This window comes from Bubalus bubalis, chromosome 6, assembly GCF_019923935.1.
Source record: "Bubalus bubalis isolate 160015118507 breed Murrah chromosome 6, NDDB_SH_1, whole genome shotgun sequence".
NCBI lineage: Eukaryota > Metazoa > Chordata > Mammalia > Artiodactyla > Bovidae > Bubalus > Bubalus bubalis.
The window spans coordinates 50,256,360-50,267,805 of NC_059162.1; the positions used below are offsets into that span (position 1 = coordinate 50,256,360).

General features: G+C 38.7%; 1 pseudogene; it reads right to left on the reverse strand.

The window, feature by feature from the left end:
* Window positions 1-634: 634 nt before the first annotated feature.
* LOC102401316 lies at window positions 635-3,831 on the reverse strand (annotated as a pseudogene).
* Window positions 3,832-11,446: the final 7,615 nt, after the last annotated feature.

Below are 11,446 nucleotides of genomic sequence, written 5' to 3' on the forward strand. Positions count from 1 at the left end.
ACAAATAACTCTTCAAATCTCTACTTTCAATTCTTTTTGATATATACTCAGAAGTGGAGTTGCTGGATAAGAGAGTGCTGCTGCTGCTAAATCGCTTCAGTCGTGTCCCACTCTGTGCGACCCCATAGATGGCAGCCCTACAGGCTCCCCCGTCCCTGGGATTCTCCAGGCAAGAACACTGGAGTGGGTTGCCATTTCCTTCTCCAATGCATGAAAGTGAAAAGTCAAAGTGAAAGTGAAGTCGTGTCTGACCAATAGCGACCCCATGGACTGCAGCCCACCAGGCTCCTCAATCCGTGGGATTTTCCAGGCAAGAGTACTGGAGTAGGGTGCCATTGCCTTCTCCTGGATAATAGAGTAACTCTAGCTTTAATTTTTTGAGGAACTGCCATACTATTTTCCATTCCATTTTACATTCACTTCATTAACACACAAGGTTTCTAACTTCTTTACATTCTCACTAACACTTGTTATTTTCTATTGTTTAAATAATAGCCATCCTAATGGATGTGAATTGGTATCTCTGGGGTTTTGATCTGCATTATTCTAACGATTAGTTAGCATCTTTTCATGTGCTTGTTCGCCATTTTTATATCTTTTCTGGAGAAATATCTACTCACAAGTCCTTTGCCCATTTTTATTTATTTTTATTTTATTTTTATCATAAAGTTTAATTATGGTTCAGAAAAAATTGAGTGAATAACCTTCTCTTAAAAAATATATTGACTCTGTAGACTGCAGTTACTGGGGGCGGGGAGGGTAGATGGCAGCTGGTAAGTTAAATTACCCTATTTTCTATTCTTAAAATGACAAGAAGTCCCACATCCAGTCTGATTATAGAGATGCATGTGCCCCAAGTGGCTGAGAATAAATACAACAAGAAAGGCAGAAGCTGTAAAGCTAAGGACATGCAACAGGCTCTAAGAGAAAGTCTCAGAAATACCCAGAGTGGCAACAAAGAACGTTTGGCTGGAGTTTGAAGTTCTTTTTAGTTGTCTTTGTCTTTTGCTCTATGCTTAAGGATGTGTATGTAATTGTAAAAATAAAATAAAAAATAAAAACACATGAACTTGATGTAATTCCCCTTTTTGTTAATAGGTGCTTCTCTGTACAGCTCCTCCACTTCCTCATCTGTAAACTGGTCTCCCACTGTGGTCAGCAGTTCTCTCAGGTAATCCTCCTGAATGGTGCCAGTTGCTTCTTCATCAAAGCAAGCAAAAGCATTTCTGATGACATCTTCTGGATCTGTGCCATTTAACTTTTCACCAAACATTGTGAGAAACATGGTAAAATTTACAGGACCTGGAGCCTCATTCATCATGGCATCCAGATACTCTTCAGTCGGATTTTTTCCCAGGGAAGCAAGCATGTCATGCAAATCTTCCTTGTTGATGAACCCATCCTATTCTGGTCAATCATGTTGAATGCCTCCTTGAACTCCTGAATCTGGGACTGGTCAAACACGACAAACACGTTGGAGGTCGAGTACTGAGGGAGCTTCTTGGTGGTCTTGGTCTTTGCTCTTTTGCTCAACATGGTGGCAGTTAAATCCCTAACTCAGCCGCGAGAATACTAGAGCTTCAGGAACCTCCTCACTGCCTGGCTGCTGCTACCAACTCCCCTTTGCCCATTTTTAAATTTCATGATTATCATAGTTGTTGTTGCTGTGAATTTTAAAAATTCTTCCTATATGCTGGATATTAATCTCTTGTTAAATATATGATTTGAAAATACTTTCTCCTAGAGTTTTTTTCTAGTTAGAAATGGAGGTTAGATTTTGTCAAAAGCTTTTTGTGTCTGTTGATGATATTTTAAAATTTTTTACTTTGTTAATATGATGAATTTTACTTTTAAAAATGCTTTGTTGAGACATAATTCATATCACCTGTTTTTAAGAGAGTATATAATAGAACCATTATCACAATCACTTTTAGAACATTTCATTTTTCCAAAAAGAAACCCTGTATCTAATAGTAGTCACTCCTATTTCCATCTGTATTAATCAGCTACCATATTAATTAACTGTCATAACAAAAAACCACAGAGTTGGTGGCTTAAACAACAGAAATTTATTTTCTCACAATTCTGGAGGCTGGAAATCCAGATGGCCGTCATTGTGTGGTATCCTCAGATGGCCTTTTTTCTATCTGTGTGCACTCCTGGTATCTCTTCATCTTCTTGCAAGGACACACTAGTCCTACTGGATGAGCGTCTTATGTTCCTTAAAGGCCCTATCTCCAAATACAGTTATATTAGAGTTAGAGCATTAACCTATGAATTTTGGGAGAATACAATTCAGTGCATAATATTCTTCTTTCTGCCATTGCCCCCCAAATTAATTTCCTTCTTGAAATCAAAATACATTCACCCCATATCAACAGCCGCAAAAGTCTCAACCCATTCCATAACCAACTCCATCATCAAAGTCTCATCTAACTAACATCTAAATCAGATAAATAGGAATCTTAAGCTATGATACATCCTAAGGCATAATTCCCATCTAGCAGCACTTATGAAACCAGACAAGTTAGGTGGTTCTAAAATACAATAGTGGGACACGCATAGGGTAAACGTTCCCATTCCAAAAAGGAGAAACTGGAAAAAAGAAAAATGTCACAGTTCCCAAGAAAGTCCTAAATCTATGAAGACAAATTCATTTAGACCTTAGGACTCAAGAATAATCCTCATTGCCACAACTGTCCCCCTGGGCTCAGTTCAGAGGGAGCAGGCAAAACACCCAGCACCTAGTCTTTCTCTAGAAGGGTTAAACTTCATCTTTCCCAGCTGCTGTCCAGTGGTCTCGGTTTTAATCAGACAGCATCTGGGTGGGAAATTCTCAGGAGCCTGAAAGACCTTTAGGGAATATCTCTTTCCTTCTGCCCCTAGCTTACTCCAAGAGCAAAACCAAGTCCCCAGCTATTCCCTGGAAGGAGCTTGTCCACATATCTAACATCCCAACTTTTATAGCTGCCACCTGAGGAACTGGCTCTCAAATCAGTTAGCTCTGAGAGCCAAAAGGGCTCAGCATTCACGAATATCATGGGACTACATTAAACTAATAGGCAGTTTTATACAGAAATGCAAGCATTTCTCATAATTATTACCCCTAGGCTCAGCACAGAGAAAACAGGCAAAAAAATTTTTACCTGGAAGAGCTTTGACTGCATACTTTCCCAATTGCTTTCCAAGGGTTGAGGGTTAGGCTTCGGATTAGCTTGCACCTGGGAGCTAATGGGGCTTGCACTTAGTAGTCATCTGTGAGACTAAAGGGTGTGTGGGAACTTCAGGCACCTCCCCACCCCAAATCCATTAAGCCCAGCAATGAAACCAAGTCTGTAGCTTCTCCTTAACAGAATCTGGAAAAATATCTAGCAGTCTACCTTCTATGTCTGCCAGCTGAGGAAATGGCTCCTAAATCACCTGCCTGTGGGACATGATGGTGTTTAGCATTCACAAGTTCTCTGGGACCACAGAGAACAAAGAGGTAGTTCTATATGGGTTCACAAGAACTTCTAGGGGATATTCCCTCTGGCTCATCACAGATTGGTTAGGCAAAAACAACCAGCTCCTGATTTTGCCCTTAAAGAACCTAAACTGCATATCTAAAATCCTGACTTTCCCAGCTGCAGCCTGAAGATCAGGCTTCTAATTAGCCTAACCTGAGAAGCTGAAGAGGCAGGTAATAAGAGAAACTCTCTGAAAAAGAAATTAAGGGAACTTACTTATAATAGCATCAAAAAGAATAAAATGCTTAAGGATAAATTTAACCAGGAAAGTGAAAGATCTATACACTGAAAACTGCAAAACACTGATGAAAGCAATCGAAAAAGGCACAAATAAAAGGAAAGATAATCTAGCTTGTGATTGGAAAAATTAGTACTGTGAAAATGTCCTTACTGCCCAAAGTGATCTACAGATTCAATGCAATCCCTATTAAAATTCCAATTGCACCTTTGCAGAAATAGAAGAAACAACCCCCAAATTTAAATGGACCCACAAAAGATTCCAAAGAGCCAAAGTAATCTTAAGCAAGGACAGCAAAGCTGAAAGCATCTCACCTGATTTCAAACTACATTATAAAGCTATAGAAATCAAAACAGTACAGGACTGGCCTAAAAATAGACACATAATTCTGGAACAGAATAATGAGCCCAGATAGAAACTCATTCATATATGGTCAATTAGTTTTCAACAAAGGCACTAAGAATACACAATGAGGAAAAGATAGTTAGCTTCAAAAAATAGTTTTAGGAAATCCAGATATTCACATGAAAAAGAATTAAACTGGACCCCCATCTTACACCATACACAAATATTAACTCATAATGGATAAAAGATTTAAAAGTCTTGAAATCATAAAATTCCTGGAAGACAACATAGAGAAATGCTTCTTGATACTGGTCTTGGCAATGATTATTTGGATTTGACAACAAAAACAAAGGCAAGAAATATTACCCTTTTGTTAATTGCTTCCTTTGTTCCCCTCTGGTCTTCCTTTGCTATTTTTTTTTAAATAGCAAAAAAAATAGTGGTATACTTTAAGTTTTTTCTCTTTATCTTTTGTGAACCTACTAGAGATTTTTCTTTGTGGTTACCACAAGGGTTACATAAAACATCTTATAGTTAGAACAGTCTGTTGTGAGGCAATAACAACTTAGTCATATACAAAAACTCTACACTTTTACTTCTCCTCTCATATTTTATGCCATTGATGCCACACTTTAGTTTATATAGTAATCCATTAACAAGTTATTGCAGCTATAGTTCTTTTTAATACTATTGTCTTTTAACTATTATACCTAAAGTTAAAAGCACCATCACTACAGTATGATTTTGAATTTGACTACATTTTTACTTTTCCTTTTAGTAAGTTTTCATGTTACTAATTAGTAGTCTTTTGTTTCAACTTGAAGAACTTCCTTCAGCATTTCTTATAAGGCAGTGGTGAAGAACTCAGATTTTGTCTGGGAAAATCTTTGTCTCCTTTTCTGAAGAACAGTTTTTTGTTTTTGTTTTTTTTTTTAATTGGAGGATAATTGCTTTACAATGTTGTATTGGTCCCTGCTATATACATCAACATGAATCAGCCATGGCTATACATATGTCCCCTCCCTCTTATACTCCTTTCCCATTCCCCAACCCATCCCACCTGTCTAGGTTGTCAGAGAGCACCGGGTTGAGCTCCCTGCATCATATAGCAAATCCCCACTATCTATTTTACATATAGTAATGTATATATTTCAATGCTACTCTCAATTCATCCCACCTTCTCCTTTCCCACTGTGTTCACAATTCTGTTCTCAATGTCTGTGTCTCTATTGCTACCCTGCAAATAGGTTCATTAGTACCATTTTTCTAGATTCTATATATCTGCATTAATACATGACATTTGTTTTTCTCTTTCTGACTTACTTCACTCCCTGTAACAGGCTCTAGGTTCATCCATCTCACTAGAACTGACTCAAATCTGTTCCTTTTATGGCTGAGTAATATTCCATTGTACATCTATACCACAACTTCTTTATCCATTCATCTGTTGATGGACATCTACATTGCTTCCATGTCCTAATTATTTTAAATAGTGCTGCCATGAATATTTGGGTGCATGTGTCACTTTGAATTATGGCTTTCTCAGGGTAGATGCCCAGTAGTGAAATAGCTGGGTCATATGGTGGTTTTATTCCTAGTTTTTAAAGAAGTCTCCATACTGTTCTCCAAAGTAGATGTATCAATTTACATTCCTACCAACTTTCAAGTTGTGTTGTTGTGCAAGAGTGTTCCCTTTTCTCCACATCCTCTCCAGCATTTATTGTTTGTAAATTTTATTATCATGGCTATTCTGACTGGTGTGAAGTAATACCTCATTGTAGTTTTGATTTCCATTTTTCTAATAATGAGCAATGTTGAACATTTTTTTTTCATGTGTCTATTGGCCATCTGTATGTCTTCTGAAGGACAGTTTTGCCGAGTATAGTGTTAGTTGGCTTTGTTTTTTTTTCTTTCAGTACTCTGAATATATCTTTCTCCCTTCTGGTCTGCTAGGTTTCTGTGGAGACATCTGCTGATATCCTTATGGAAGTTCCCTAGAATATAAGGAGCTGGTTTTCTCATACTGCTTTCAAAATTCTCCTGTCTTTGAATTTTAACAACTTTATTATAATGTGTTTCAGGGTAATCTTCTTTGAGTTGATCTTGCTTTTTGGTCCTTCAAGCTTCATGTACCTGGGTGTCTAGATCTTTTTAAAAATTTGGGAAGTTTTCAGCCATTAGATTTTGAATAAACTTTCTGCCCCTTTCTGGCTCTCTTCTCCTTCTGAAATTCAATGATGTTTATTTTCATTTGCTTGAGGTTATCACATAATTCACGCAGGCTTTCTTCACTCTTTTTTACCTCACTCTTTCTTCTTGTTCCCTGGGTTGGGAAGATCCCTGGGAGAAGGGAAAGGCTACTCCAGTATTCCAGCCTGGAGAATTCCATGAACTGTACAGTCCGTGGGGTTGCAAAGAATCAGACACGACTGAGTGACCTTCACTTTCTTCTTGTAACTAGCTAATTTCAAAGGAGTTTGCTGATCTGTTTTTGAAGCTATTAAAATTTTAAGTTCTAACATTGTATTTTTCAGGTCCAGTTCTGTTTACTTCTTTTTTACTTTATTGAATGATGAAGTGAAGTGAAGTTGCCCAGTCGTGTCCGACTCTTTGCGACCCCATGGACAGTAGCCCACCAGGCTCCGCCGTCCATGGGATTTTCCAGGCAAGAATACTGGAGTGGGCTGCCATTTCCTTCTCCAGGTTATCTTCCCAACCCAGGGATCGAACCCAGGTCTCCTGCATTGCAGACAGATGCTTTTACCGTCTGAGCCACCAGGGTATAATGTAAACCAATTAAAATCAATTGGGTCCAAGATGACAAGTCAAATTCAAGTAAACCTTATTGAATGATGACTATTGTTTATTCCTATAAATCTGTTTGTTCTTGATATTTGTTTTTTAACATGATTAAGCTATTCAGAAACAATTTTTATTCTTTCAGGTCTTAATTTAGTATCTGTGTGGTACCAGGGCAGCATTTACTTTAGGATTTACTTCTCCACTACTGAGGCAAAACTTTTGACAATTCCACCTGATGCCCTGAAAATGATGAGATTTTTCCACCTTCACTGGTGGGAAGAGAAATTATTCTCAGATTTGTCTGCTGCTACTGCTGCTGCTAAGTCGCTTCAGTCATGTCCGACTCTGTGTGACCCCATACACGGCAGCCCACCAGGCTCCCACGTCCCTGGGATTCTCCAGGCAAGAACACTGGAGTGGGTTGCCATTTCCTTCTCCAATTCATAAAAGTAAAAAGTGAAAGTGAAGTCACTCAGTCATGTCCGACTCTTCGCGACCCCATGGACTGCAGCCTACCAGGCTCCTCCGTCCATGGGATTTTCCAGGCAATTGTCTGAGCTCTCTCCAATTAATTCAGGTGGTTCTTTCCTTGGATTTGTGTAGTTTTCTCATATATATTCACCAATCATTACTTACTAGTAAACTTGATGGGAATTGTTTGTAAATTTCAAGAGTTGTCTCTGTGCAGCTCCCTCCTCTCTAGTACTCTGCCCCATTAACTCTAGCTTCGAAGACTCTCCTGATTCCTATCCTGTCCCTTCAATTCAGGATAACTGATAACTTCTGCTTTGATTCCCCAGGGATCCTTGTGCACTGCCTAGAAACTCTCTCCAGGTAATAAGCTGGTGGAAATGGAGGGTGTGCTGGGTCCTTTTCCCCTATAAGGAATCATTGTCCATTGTTGCCTGAAATTCGGTGTCTTGAAAAGTATCATTTCATGTTCTTCCTTTAATCAGTTGAAGGTGATTTCTGAAAATGGTTCACTATTTACTTGAGCCAAAAAACTCCACAAAATCATGCAAATAAAGAGGCTTGAGTCTTTGTGTCCAAACTTTAAGAACACTGACAAAATTACTCAGGTCATCAATACTGCATGTCCAAAAAGCCACCAAGTATCTGAAAGATGCCACTCTACAGAAGCAAGGTATGCCATTCTGTTACAATGGTTCAGTTCAGTTCAGTCACTAAGTCAAGTCCGACTCTTTGTGACCCCATGGATTGCAGCACAATGGGATTTTCTGTCCTTCATCTCCTGGAATTTGCTTAAACTCATGTCTTTTGAGTTGGTGATGCCATCCAATCATCTTATCCTCTGTCATCCCTTTCTCTTCCCACCTTCAATCTTTCCCAGCATTAGGGGCTTTTCCAATGAGTTGGCTTTTCACATCAGGTGGCCAAAGTATTGCAGGTTCAACTTTAGCATTAGTCCATTCAGTGAATATTCTTGGTTGATTTCCTTTAGGCTTGACTGGCTTGATCTCCTTGCTGTCCAAGGGACTCTTAAGAGTCTTCTCTAGCACCACAGTTCAAAAGCATCAGTTCTTCTGTGCTCAGCCTTCTTTATGGTTCAACTCTTACATCCATACATGACTACTGGAAAAGCCAGTTGGCCAAATAAGTGGATAGAGCTAGACACAGAGTCAGTGGCCCAAAAAGAGTGCTATGCATGCTTAAAAATGCAAAGAGAAATGTTTAACTTACAGGTTTAGATGTAGGTTTTCTGGTCATTGAATACATCCAGGTGAAAAAAAATCCCCCAAGATGCACTGTGATGCTAGCATTGGATTAACCCATGCATGAGCATCTCTGCCACAAATTTTCCACAATTTGTTCTTGTGGAAAAATAAATTGCTCCTAAACCAGAAGAGGAGGCTGCATAAAAGAAAAATATATCCCAGATAAATTGAAGAGACAAAAGTTTATGAACTAGAAATAAATTCAGCATAAAATAAGAGCAAATAAAAGTAAAAAGAAATAAAACCCCAAAACTGTTGTTTCATGTATTTTCATAGTATTTTGATTATTTCAGGTAGGAGGATACATCTAGTCCTTGTAATTGCATTTTGACCCAAGGCAGAAATGCAGTTTGCTTAGTTTTTAGGATTAAGCATCTATGTTTATGAAAAAGGCTAGCTTATAATATCCCTTGTACTTTCTTTGTGAAGTGTTGGTATCTTATGGAAGTTTTGATAAATTTATGTTATTTTTCTAAGAATCTCTACTTTTAGATTATGCTTAAAGCAAATTTAAAATTATTCTAAAGATTTAATATCCTATTAAATTTTTAAAGTCTGCAGCATGTGTAGGTACATATCCTCTTTCATTACAAGTATTGCTAATTACTGGCTTCTTTTTCACTTAAACAGCTCACCAGATACTTCTCAATTATACTAGTCTTTTGAAAAAACAACTTTTGGCTTTTTATATTCTATTTTATACTTGCTTTTCATTTCATTCAATTTTCATACCATTATCATCTTTTTTATACTAATTTTGCTCATTTTAAAACTTCTAGATAGATGTTTAACTAATTCACTTTTAGTCTGTCTTTTTTAAAAAATGTTACCTATTGGTGGCTATAATAGATTACTCTAAATACTGTTTTAGCTGTACTCACACAAGCTTTGAAACATAGTACTATGCTATCAGTTCAGTGGAAGTGAGAAATAGATTTAAGGGCCTAGATCTGATAGATAGTGCCAAATGAACTATGGATAGAGGTTCGTGACATTGTACAGGAGACAAGGATCAAGACCATCCCCATGGAAAAGAAATGCAAAAAAGCAAAATGGCTGTCTGAGGAGGACTTACAAATAGCTGTGAAAACAAGAGAAGCAAAAAGCAAAGGAGCAAAGGAAAGATATAAACATCTGAATGCAGAATTCCAAAGAATAGCAAGAAGAGATAAGAAAACCTTCTTCAGCCATCAATGCAAAGAAATAGAGGAAAACAACAGAATGGGAAAGACTAGAGATCTCTTCAAGAAAATCAGAGATACCAACGGGACATTTCATGCAAAGATGGGCTCGATAAAGGACAGAAATGGTATGGACCTAACAGAAGCAGAAGATATTAAGAAGAGGTGGCAAGAATACACAGAAGAACTGTACAAAAAAGATCTTTGCGACCCAGATAATCACGATGGTGTGATCACTTACCTAGAGTCAGACATCCTGGAATGTGAAGTCAAGTGGGCCTTAGAAAGCATGACTACGAACAAAGCTAGTGGAGGTGATAGAATTTCTGTTGAGCTATTCCAAATCCTGAAAGACGATGCTGTGAAAGTGCCGCACTCAATATGCCAGCAAATTTGGAAAACTCAGCAGTGGCCACACGAATGGAAAAGGTCAGTTTTCATTCCAATCCCAAAGAAAGGCAATGCCAAAGAATGCTCAAACTACCCCACAATTGCACTCATCTCACACGCTAGTAAAGTAATGCTCAAAATTCTCCAAGCCAGGCTTCAGCAATATGTGAACTGTGAACTTCCTGATGTTCAAGCTGGTTTTAGAGAAGGAAGAGGAACCAGAGATCAAATTGGCAACATCTGCTGGATCATGGAAAAAGCAAGAGAGTTCCAGAAAAACATCTATTTCTGCTTTATTGACTATGCCAAAGCCTTTGACTGTGTGGATCACAATAAACTGTGGAAAATTCTGAAAGAGATGGGAATACCAGACCACCTGACCTGCCTCTTGAGAAACCTTGTATGCAGGTCAGGAAGCAACAATTAGAACTGGACATGGAACAACAGACTGGTTCCAAATAGGAAAAGGAGTACGTGAAGGCTGTATATTGTCACCCTGCTTATTTAACTTATATGCAGAGTACATCATGAGAAACGCTGGGCTGGAAGAAGCACAAGCTGGAATCAAGGTTGCCGGGAGAAATATCAATAACCTCAGATATGCAGATGACACCACCCTTATGGCAGAAAGTGAAGAGGAACTAAAGAGCCTCTTGATGAAAGTGAAAGAGGAGAGTGAAAAAGTTGGCTTAAAGCTCAACATTCAGAAAATGAAGATCATGGCATCCAGTCCCACCACTTCATGGGAAATAGATGGGGGAACAGTGGAAACAGTGTCAGACTTTATTTTTGGGGGCTCCAAAATCACTGTAGATGGTGACTGCAGCCATAAAATTAAAAGACGCTTACTCCTTGGAAGGAAAGTTATGACCAACCTAGATAGCATATTGAAAAGCAGAGACATTACTTTGCCAACAAAGGTCCGTGTAGTCAAGGCTATGGTTTTTCCTGTGGTCATGTATGGATGTGAGAGTTGGACTGTGAAGAAGGCTGAGCGCCGAAGAATTGATGCTTTTGAACTGTGGTGTTGGAGAAGACTCTTGAGAGTCCCTTGGACTGCAAGGAGATCCAACCAGTCCATTCTGAAGGAGATCAGCCCTGGGATTTCTTTGGAAGGAATGATGCTAAAGCTGAAACCCCAGTACTTTGGCCACCTCACGCGAAGAGTTGACTCATTGGAAAAGACTCTGATGCTGGGAGGGATTGGGGGCAGGAGGAGAAGGGGACGACAGAGGATGACATGGCTGG